This window comes from Stegodyphus dumicola, chromosome 6 (genome assembly GCF_044657685.1).
Source record: "Stegodyphus dumicola isolate Sdum_Otavi_A_Nest chromosome 6, ASM4465768v1".
NCBI classification, from domain to species: domain Eukaryota; kingdom Metazoa; phylum Arthropoda; class Arachnida; order Araneae; family Eresidae; genus Stegodyphus; species Stegodyphus dumicola.
The window spans coordinates 135,638,747-135,649,852 of NC_140773.1; positions in this window are offsets into that span (position 1 = coordinate 135,638,747).

Here is an 11,106-nt window from a genome sequence, read left to right on the forward strand (position 1 = left end):
ATCAGCAAAGGCTATAGTATCACAACAAGCAAGATTTTCCAGTTTTAATAGGAGGTCATTAATAATAATATTCCAAAACGTAGGTCCTGAAACAGAGCCCTGAGGGCAACCCCTTTCAAGGTGACGGATTGCAGAAGCCGAGCCCAATTGCAGTTTGGCCGCCCGATCATTTAAAAAATCAGCAGCAAGTGAAAAAATATTCATTGGAAGTTCCATTTTTTTGAGAAGATTGAGAATAAAATGCCACCACGCATAGTCGAAGGCTCCCTTATTATCCAAAAAGACCAAAATAGTGTGCAAGTTTTTCTTTTTTCCTCTCTGAACAATTTCATTAAAGCGTAAAAGAGCGTCTTCAGACGCTTGCTTGGATTGCCGCAAAAGAAACTGTTGAAATGCAATACTGTGCTGAAAGTAAATTTATCGTGTGCAGTAAACGAAATAACACCATGAAATTGGAGACATTTGAAAATAAAACTAATGCAGAGTGCTTTTGAAAGACAACATGAATTAAGCCCAAAGAAAATTTATTTTGAGGCCGAGAACGAAATTGAAACTGACAATAATAAATCAAATGTGAATGATTTTGAAATACTCACAAGTGACAATGCCCTATGTGACAATATCCCTGAATGCCCTAAGTGTAATATCCTTAGAAAATTGTAATAAAATATTGAAAAATAGAGGAAAGAAAAATTTTAGAATGTTTGCTCAGCGACAAAGAAGGTGGACGACATCTAGAAAGAAATTTGTATCGGAAATTCAGAAATTAAAATCCCAAACAGCGAAATTTAGGAAAAAACAGTACAGATCAGAGAATTTGGAAAAAGTCTAAAGCGTATTTTTACAAAGACGCAGATTAACGCATTGCTAGAAAAGAAGTAAAAAATCAGGTGGACTAGCGAAGATAGTTTATGTTGCATTGTCATAAGAGCTCTGTCATCTAAAAGCTACGATTTTTGGAACGAAAAAATGGGAATTCCTTTACCTAGCACTAGCACATTAAAGAGATGGTGCACTAAATTTTCATGTAATCCAGGAATTCAGAGGGATGTTCTTGCTGTAATGAAGGAAAGATGCGAATATTTGAATTCTGTAGAAAAAATATGCGTTCTCAGTTTCGACGAAATGCACATAGATTCTAAACTCTGCTATGACTCTAAACTGGACCAAATTCTCGGGGTTTTTCAAAAAATGCAGTTTCTTTTAATCAGAGGTCTCGTTTCGCAGTGGAAACAACCAATATTTTTTTTATTTTAACACTCCAATGAAGAAAGAACTTCTTTTTTCACTCATAAGACATATTCAATCATCTGGAGTAGAAGTGAAAGCAATAGTACCTGATTTAGGAGGATCTAGTACTTTGTGGAAAGAGTTACAGATTTCGATTAATAGTTCTCAGTTTCCAAATCCAGTATTGCAAACGAAAAAATATGGGTTTTTGCAGATTTAGCGCACTGCCTCAAATTACTGAGAAACCACTTTTTAGATAAAGGGTTTGTTTTAGAAAATGGAACTGTTTTAAATGTTGATATTATTAAAGAGGTTTTAAATAAAGATTCAGGAGAAATTGAATTGTGTCACAAACTAAAACCGAATTATTTAATGGTCAAGGGAAACGAGAGAGAAAAAGTCGCTCCAGCGAAAACATTATTTTCAAGAACTACCGCAAAAGCTATACTCCACCTCACAGGAAATAAAAAAGCATCCGACTTCTTTGAGTTAATCGACAATTTTTTCGATATTATGAATAGTACCAAAACATACCCTCCTTCAGATAAAATACTTAAAGCAGCATTTGGATTAAATGAACATCATGAAAAACAAATTCAAGTTTTGGAATTAATGGAGAAAGTCATTGGTGGATTAAGAGTTTAGGGAAAAGCCAACTTACTGCCTTTCCAAAAAGGAATAATAATTTCAATAAATTCTCTTTTTGGCCTACACCAGGATTTGAAATCAACGTATGATGCTAAATATATTTTAACCTCTAGATTAACTCGGGATGCACTTGAAAGTCTTTAGTCAGATTCGAGGGCTTGGTAGGTTTAATCACCATCCATTTCCTAGTGAAGTTGTACGCCGCTTAAAGCAATTAATACTCGCTAATAAGCTGCCAAATTTATTTTCAAAAGTATGCATGAGTAAAGAAAGCAGAAATATTGATTCATATTTATCATCAGAAATACTTGAAAGGGCTTTGAAAACTGAGGAGGAAGATGCTTTTCCATTAAATACTATTGATGATTTGGATTTGGATTTCGTAGAGGAACCTTCTCCTATGGCTTGGGAATTAGAATTGAATTCCGACAGACAATTTTCGACAGCCGAAAAAGAAGCATTAACATATGTTGCAGGTTATATTGCCTATCGTGTGCGAGACAGAGACTCATCATTGGGAACAATATCTAAAAACAGTGCTGATGAACCAATATTTAATTCAGAATGGATTAAATTATTGTCCTTAGGAGGTTTGACTACACCTTCTCATTCATGGATGAATACAGTTTATGAGTTCGAAAACATATTTTGTGCAGTTCATGGTACAACTTACTATAAAGGGAAGCATGTAATTGGCTCTTTAATTAATAAACTGGAGAAACATTATCCTGAAGTTAACAGAGAAGCAATTCGTTTATTTTGCAGAGTGAGAACTTTTATTAGAATACGTTTCTTAAATAGAAATGCATATTTTTTCTCCCAAAAAAAACCAACCCAAAAGGCAGAAAAATGGATTGCTTCGAATGTGGCAGCCAATAAATAATGTTTCAACAACTTGTAGTTGCATTGCGACTGTACAAGTAAGCATTAGCTTAGCATTCTACATAAAATATCTATAAAGTATAATATTAAAGTAATTGGCATAAGAAAACCTGCCCCCTTAACCCCCACTTTTGAAAAATTAAATAATTATTTTAGGTACTGTGAGTAAAATTGTTTTGTCTAAATTAAAGATAACAATCTTACATGTATTTATTTAAATGAAATATTGATGTAAGCCTAAATTACAAAATTATTTTTAAAAAATATATGTTATTATATTGAATTGGGAGAAAAATATGCCAATGTAAAATTTACAATTAGGCTGAAACTCACACTTAGATTAGCAGAAATTTTGCCATATATAACCATACATGTTTAAAACTATGCCAATTTAAGGTTGTTTTTTGATTAATTTTAAATAGCTGTTATTATAGTTATCTTAGAAGCAGTAGTACAGTTTTCTTAGTTAACACGCAGATAAAGAAATGATTAGAAACAAACAGGCATTTAAAGAAAAAACAAAATCCCTGCAAATAAAAAAAAAGGAACTTTATGCTAAGAGTAGCGCATTTTATCTATTACTTTAAAATTGAATAAGTGCTATTAAATTTTTAATGTTCAGTGTAAAATGCATTCTCCAGTAGCATTGTCTCTTCCAAATTATAGCTATCTTTCACACAGCTCATTTTAAACGCTGGTTCTTCAGGTTTAAAACGCTAATTTCTATGTTGTCAATTGCATCTCCGCGCTCAGTGGCATCATTGCACGTCATCACTCCCCACTGCCTGTTTCAGGGGGAAACGCTCTATGAGCTAGCTCTTCTCTTTTAAATCCTGTTGTCGCGTTTGCTTACTAGAACTTTACTTCCACGGACGCCTTCTGGCGAAAGAGACTAAAAGTAGTCAGTTGAACGGATGACGCGTCTAACAGATGTATTACGATAGACCGTCTCCGCATAAATTATGCTTGTAATCATTATAACTTGTAAATATTTTGTAGATATCTTTCATATGAATTAAAATTTCTTTAAAAAGTTTATAGCTGTGTTTCGCAGTGAATCGAAGTTCATCATAGAGACGGATACCGACAAGAAGGAAAGGCAGGCAGTTCAGGGCAGCCCTATTTAGAAGGTAAGTGAACTTTCACTTATCTATTTAATGATCAAAAAATTTTAATAGTACAAAGTTGATAAAATTTTTAACATGGCGCCCGAACAGGAACTGCCAGTAACTGCTGTTTTCCTAACTACTGAAACTGTCTAAATTGATATCATTGATATAGATGATACATAAGCATAAATCATTAGTGAATTGCTGATAGTTGTTGAATTATTGAATATTAAACAATGACGGAATTCATCGATACATTGAAAAGGAAACGCGGCCACATAAGGGCTGCTGTTACAAAATTAATTGGCCGAATCGAAACTGAATTACCAAAAACAGAAGTGAATGCAGAGGAACTAGAAATTTCCTTAGAACTCTTAAATGAAAAATCGAACGAGTTAAAACAGATGCCGATATGAAAAAATTAATACACATAAATGATCTAGACCAGGAATTAAACGGTGTTGACGAATATCGTGAAAGAATAACTACATTTAAATACAAAGCTAACAAAATATTGAAAGAAATTAATATAGAACAACAAAAATTTAGTGTGTTAAGAAGCGCTGAACAGTTAAGTGAAAGTATTATAGAAAACGTTAAAATCGAAAATCATAATGTGAAGCTTCCTAAACTTACGATTCCGAAGTTTTATGGCGAGAGCTGCGAATGGCTGACATTTTGGAACACTTCTTCATCAGCCATACACCAAAATAAAACGCTTGACGCCATAAGCAAATTTAATTATTTGAAATCCTTTTTGGGAGGTACTGCTTATAACACCATTGACGGTTTCGATTTAACCGAAAAAAAATTACGAAACTTCAGTTAAACTCCTCACAGAAAGATTTGGAAATAAAGATGTACTGATAAACACCCATATAGATAAATTACTGAAAATAAGACCTCTAAAGGATTCTAATGACATTCAAAATTTCCGTAAGTTATTCAATTATATACAGAAATATATTCGATGTCTTGAATCATTAAATATGACCTCAGAAACATATGGAGCTTTATTAACACCTATTTTGCTTAAAACATTGCCCGCAGATTTGGTTTTGGAATATAATAAAACAGTTCGAAAATCAAATTACGATTTGAATCACCTAGTGGAATTTCTTTCTGAACAGTTAGTTGCGCGGGAACGTACATTCCAGACGGTCCAGCCAAAGGCGGTACCGCAAAAGCATAACAAACTGAGTGAAACCAGACCTATTGCGAAACACACAGCTGCGGAGTTGACGAACGCAAGTTTGCGGGGGGGACAAACGCCATGTGTATTCTGCGACTCTTCTGATCACGAGTCTATAACGTGTAAACAAGCATCTTTTTGGTCTACTGAGAAAGAAAGGCAGAAATGCAAAGCGAAAGGAATATGTTATCGCTGTTTACACCCACGGCACCTTAGCTTTAATTACACTTCTAGAATAAGATGTGAATTATGTACTCGTAAACAACGACATGCCACTATAATGTGTTTTAAAAACGAAAACGGAGAAATTGAGAAAGAACAAATTGAAAATAAGGCCTTAACGAATAATTCATCCTATGAAAGTGTAATCTTGCAAACTTTAATTGTCAATGTTTACGGAGATGGTGAAAGCAATTTTATACGAATAATTCTGGATACCGGAAGTAGCAGATCATATATCAGCACATTTCTTGCGGAGAAATTAAAACTAAAATCTTTAGGTCAGGAAAGTGTGACTCATGGGCTTTTTGGAGGGATAGAAAAATGGGAAAATCACAACAAGTATCTGATTAAGTTGAATAATCCAGAAACAGGATTCGCATGCGAAATGGAAGTTTTGAACCAAAAAACAATATGCTCACATATTCCAAAATTGGAGGATAGGGACTGCATAAAAAAACTTAGAGGTTACAAAAATTTTCCCAGTGATGTAACTAATAAGAATTCTGGTTTATTTGAAAACACTTTAACGAAATACACATGCTTGTAGGAGCAGATTATGCCGGAAAACTCTTTACAGGGGAAATAAAACACGTAACGGAGAGTTTAGTAGCAATGAATACGCACCTTGGTTGGACAATATTAGGGAGAACAAGGGTAAAGGGAAAGAATTTTAATGAAATTTTATCATTACACATTAGTGACAGAAAAATTTTTGACTTGTGGTCTCTTGATTCTATCGGAATAACTGAACCAGCTCTTTCGCAAACAAAACAAGAAATAGAAAAGGCTACAGAAAATTATTTCATCCGTACTTTAGAAAGAGATGACGCTGGAAGGTATCAGGTATCACTGCCATGGTTTCAAATTCATCCTGAGTTGCCAGATAATAGAATCCTTGCAGAAAAGCGTCTGAAGTCTTGCGTGAAAAACCTTGAGGCAAAGAATTCCTTAGAAGCCTACGAAACTGTTTTAAAGGATTGGGTAGAAGAGGGAATAATTGAACCTATCGATATTTCGGAGGCAGAAAAGATCAAAGGGCATTATCTGCCACATAGAGCAGTGTTTCGGGAAAATTCGACTACCAAAATTCGACCAGTGTTCGACGCATCTGCAGTGGAGAAGAATTCGATATCTCTGAACGACTGCATGGAAAAGGGTCCTAATTATCTTGAATTGATCCCCAAAATTTCGAGAGGGAAAGTATGAAGTAATTTCGGATATAAAAAGAGCATTTCTTCAGATAGGTATGAATCCAGCGGATCGAGATTTTCTCCGGTTCCTATGGTGGGAGAAAGGACAGCCTGAAAAACTGACTATATATCGGCACCGAAGGGTTGCATTCGGCGTAAACGCCAGCCCCTTTTTACTCGCTGCCACGATTAACTACCATTTGGAAAATGTACCAAACCAACATCAGGAAATAGCTTCAAAGCTAAAGAAAGCCAAGTATGTGGATAACTGCGTAGCGAGCGTGGAATCAATTGGAGAATGAAACTCATTTATCAAAGGATCTAGAGAAATAATGGCTACTGCAAAATTTGATCTAAGAGGTTGGAAACATAATAGACTTAAAAATGAAACTTCAATTCTAAACCTTTCTGATAAAGATTATGAAGATGTGTCAGTATTGGGATTGAAATGGGACTTGTTTGACGATACTTTGTCTTATCACGTAAAATATGAAGAAAACCCTGTATTGAGCAAAAGATCTGTTCTTTCCGAATTGAGTAAAATTTTTGACCCAATTGGGTTTACTAGTCCAGTTACTCTCATGCCTAAACTGATTCTGCAAGAGTGCTGGAAAGAGAAAATTAACTGGGATACTAATTTGCCGAATGATCTAGCAAGGAAATTTTTCACATGGTCATCTCAGTTAAAATATTTGAAAGACATCAAAATTCCTAGATTGCTTCCCAAAATAGACGAAAGTACCACTCTGCATGTATTTTCAGACGCAAGCAAGGACGCGTATGCGACCTGCATTTTCCTTAGACACAGCGGTGAGAGTGGAGTCACCTGTCAATTGATACAATCTAAAGCGAGAGTTGCTCCCCTAAAAGCACTCACCATACCTCGACTAGAGATACTCGCTGGCACTATTGGAGCCAAGCTCTCTCATACAATAAGAGAAGACTTGAAACTAAAAGAGGTTCCAGTTTTTTACTGGACGGATTCCACAAATGCTCTCTTTTGGATAAAACAGAAAGAAAATTGGTCCACTTTTGCAGCCAATCGAGTAAATGAGATTCGAAAATTGAGTAACCCAGATCACTGGCATCACATTCCCGGAAAGTTTAATCCTTCGGATTTGCCATCACGCGGTTGCTCTGCAAAAGAATTGAGGAAATCTGAATGGTGGAAAGGACCAGATTGGATTTATCGACCTCCAGAAGAGTGGCCTATTGCAGATGGAGAACATCCTGACTTCGATATAGTAAATGGAGAGAGAAAACGAACTGTGGTTTCAGCCAGCAATAACACGAATACAGATAAATTTAACCTTTTTGACAATATTTCAAAATTCGAAAAGATCATAAAGGTCGTATCTTGGATCTTTAGATTCATTAAAAATGCTACAACACCACCATCTGAAAGAACTCGTAGCAGAATTTCAGTCAAAGAACTAAAAGGAGCTGAAACAGTGGTTTTCCGACTCATCCAACGAGAATCTTTCGAAGGATTGAAAGATAAAAGAATACGTGCTCTAGAACCTATCATGGACTCAAATAGCCTTATAAAAGTGTAGACACGTATCTTTCAGAGAGACGATGATGCTGACTTTCGTTACCCAGTTTTACTTTCCTCAGAACATCCATTAGTATTAAAACTGATCAAATCTGAACATGAAAGGCTAAGTCACGCTAGAGTACAATTCGTTATGTGCGCTTTGCGTGAAAAATATTGGATCATAAAGAGTAAGAAAACCGTACGCAAGGTTATCCAAAACTGTGTACGATGTCGAAGGTTCGACTCTGATTCATATAAGATTCCTCAAGCGCCTCTACCTGAAGACAGAATAAGAGATGCTTTAATTTTTGAGATTATTGGTGTTGATCTGACGGGTCCCTTAATTTTAAAAGGAGGCCAAAAAACATGAATCGTCATTTTTACTTGCGCAATATATAAAGCAGTTCACTTAGAGTTAGTCTCATCTCTATCAACCGAAAGTTTCCTGCACGCGTTCAGGCGATTCATTGCTCGAAGGGGTAGACCTGTCACTGTATACTCCGACAATGGAACCAATTTTGTTGGATCAAATAATTTGTTTAAGACCATAGATTCTATCTTAGACCATTCTATCTTAGAAAATGCAACAATTAAGAAAATTGAATGGAAATTTATCCCCCCTTCCTCGCCATGGTGGAGAGGGTGGTGGGAAAGATTAATTGAAGTACTAAAGAGAATTCTTCGAAAGGTACTAGGAAAATCTTCTCTGAACTACGACGAATTGTTTACAATCATTTGTGACTGCGAGAGCATTATGAACAACCGTCCTCTCACGTATTTGTCAGAAGACGTAAAGGATTAAAGAGCTCTCACCCCAGCAATGTTTCTAACAGAAATTCTGGAGACTGGAGTTCCTGAATTAGATCTTTTGAATTCTAAATTCATCAATAAAAGATACCTTAACAGAGCCAAATTGAGAAAAGATTTACGAAAAAGATTTCGATCAGAATATTTAGGGCAACTAAAACAAAGCTCAAAATTCATCCGCGAACCATCTTCTGTGAAAGTCGGTGATCTTGTAATTGTGTCCAACAACGAAAAAAGGATAAACTGGCCCTTAGCTAGAATCCTGGAAATTTTTCCATCCCACGACGGACACATTAGATTAGTGAAACTGAAAACTGCACAAGGGGAGATTATAAGACCTACTAAGAACCTCATACCTCTTGAACTCAACTTTACACCTGAGTCGGATCTGCAAGTAAAGTACAGAACTCGACGTATGACGAAATCTCAAAAGACTTGAACTACAGGTCAGTTGAGGTCCATCCTTTGCTGATACTAGACCTCAAGGTGGGAGTGTCGCGTTTTTTTAGAACTTTACTTCCACGGACACCCTCTGGCGAAAGAGACTAAAAGTAGTCATTTGAACGGCTGACGCGTCTAACAGATGTATTACGATAGACCGTCTCCGTATAAATTATGCTTGTAATCATTATAACTAGTAAATATTTTTGTTATAGTGAATTGCCACAGCTATTTTTAACCTTAAATTTCAAATAAAATTTTACGGAGAATGAATTATATGAATTTTTTTCCTTCAATGATGCTTAATAAATGTTTATTAATAATATATGAAAAGCTTTTTTTTTAATTATGGATGATATTATTCAAATTTTTAACTATTTTTTTTTTAATTTCTCTCTTTCTTCCTCTTTTTAAAAAAATATTTGTAATAGTAAATTTTTATCTTTGGCGTTTTACCGTCTACTACTTTACTGTAACTTCGTTTAAATCGAATTGTCTAAAACTGAGAACTTTCGTTTGATGTTTATTTTGAATTTTATGACATTAACTGCATATTTTATTTCTAAACAAGCTGTTGCTTATGAAGTGACTGAAAGAACGGCTAATAGTATCATCCATATTTTTATAGAAACATAAGATTTAGAATAATCATTTTTATAAAAGTCAAATTATGATATAAACATACAACCGTCTAGAGACCGAAATAATGGAAGTTCAATGGTTATGTAGAAATGATCTGCAGCTACTTAATGGCTGGATAAGTCAGCAGGTTCTGTGGACAAGTAAGAATAATTATATAAATGACACCCAACATTCTGGATTCAATTAACAACGAGGGTACGATGTTTATTAAATGAATTTTAAAAGTTTTTAAACATAAAAAATCAACTCATTTTTTGTCTTAAAATGTATTTTTATGCGTAGTGTATTTTCATTATATCCTTAAAATTCTAATTTAGAATGTAATTGTCAAGAACTGAATTCTAATCATCACTAATATTGTTTATGTACGCAGTAATGTACACTAATCGAATCACGAATGTCGCTGCCTATGCATCTAACTATCTAACGACGCATCTAAATGCCACATCTATCAGCTATAATTCTATGATCAAATACTCAATCTAGTTTTTAAAGGATTTATTAAAATACTAAAATTAATCTAATCTAGAATCTAGAATCGGATCTAATGTTACATCTCAGGAGCAGTGTTCTAGCTGCGTCATAACTAATCGAAAGTCAAGTTCTCACTGTTGCCATTCCGAGGCAGAGAAAAGTTTGTTTCTAATCAAACCGGAACTTCAGCATAGTGAAAGTTTCTAGTCAAACCGGAACATCCCGGCCGCCGTTGGACAATTGTCCAACATTGTCATGCCTCGTGCTCGTTCAAACACGAGGTGGGTTCTTCTGTGTGAACTTACCATAGTGGGAAAATAACACTTGTCCGCTTTGACATTTTCTTCACTAATTTATTACACATACTGCACTATTGATACACCATACAACGAATACACTGTATAATAAACTATATACAATATATATATACAAGGCGCGCAAAAGAAATTAAAACATGTTTCAGTTCTCTACATTCTCACACGGCATGCTGGCCGGTCCAACACCAAGTGCCAACCAGTCCAGTCTTTCTTTCCCCCCCCATCAGCTTGCCTCGACCGGTTTTTCGGGGTAGGTCACTTCCGTTCTTCGTCTTTCATCAGGGGAAGGAACTTCACACCTCCCGTCTGGTTTGTAAATATTTACGACTGAGTCGAAAACTTTGAAACCCTTATTATTTTGGCACTTACCAGGTAGTCCCTCTTTTCCGGGACACAGCACAAGTAATCACAGTAA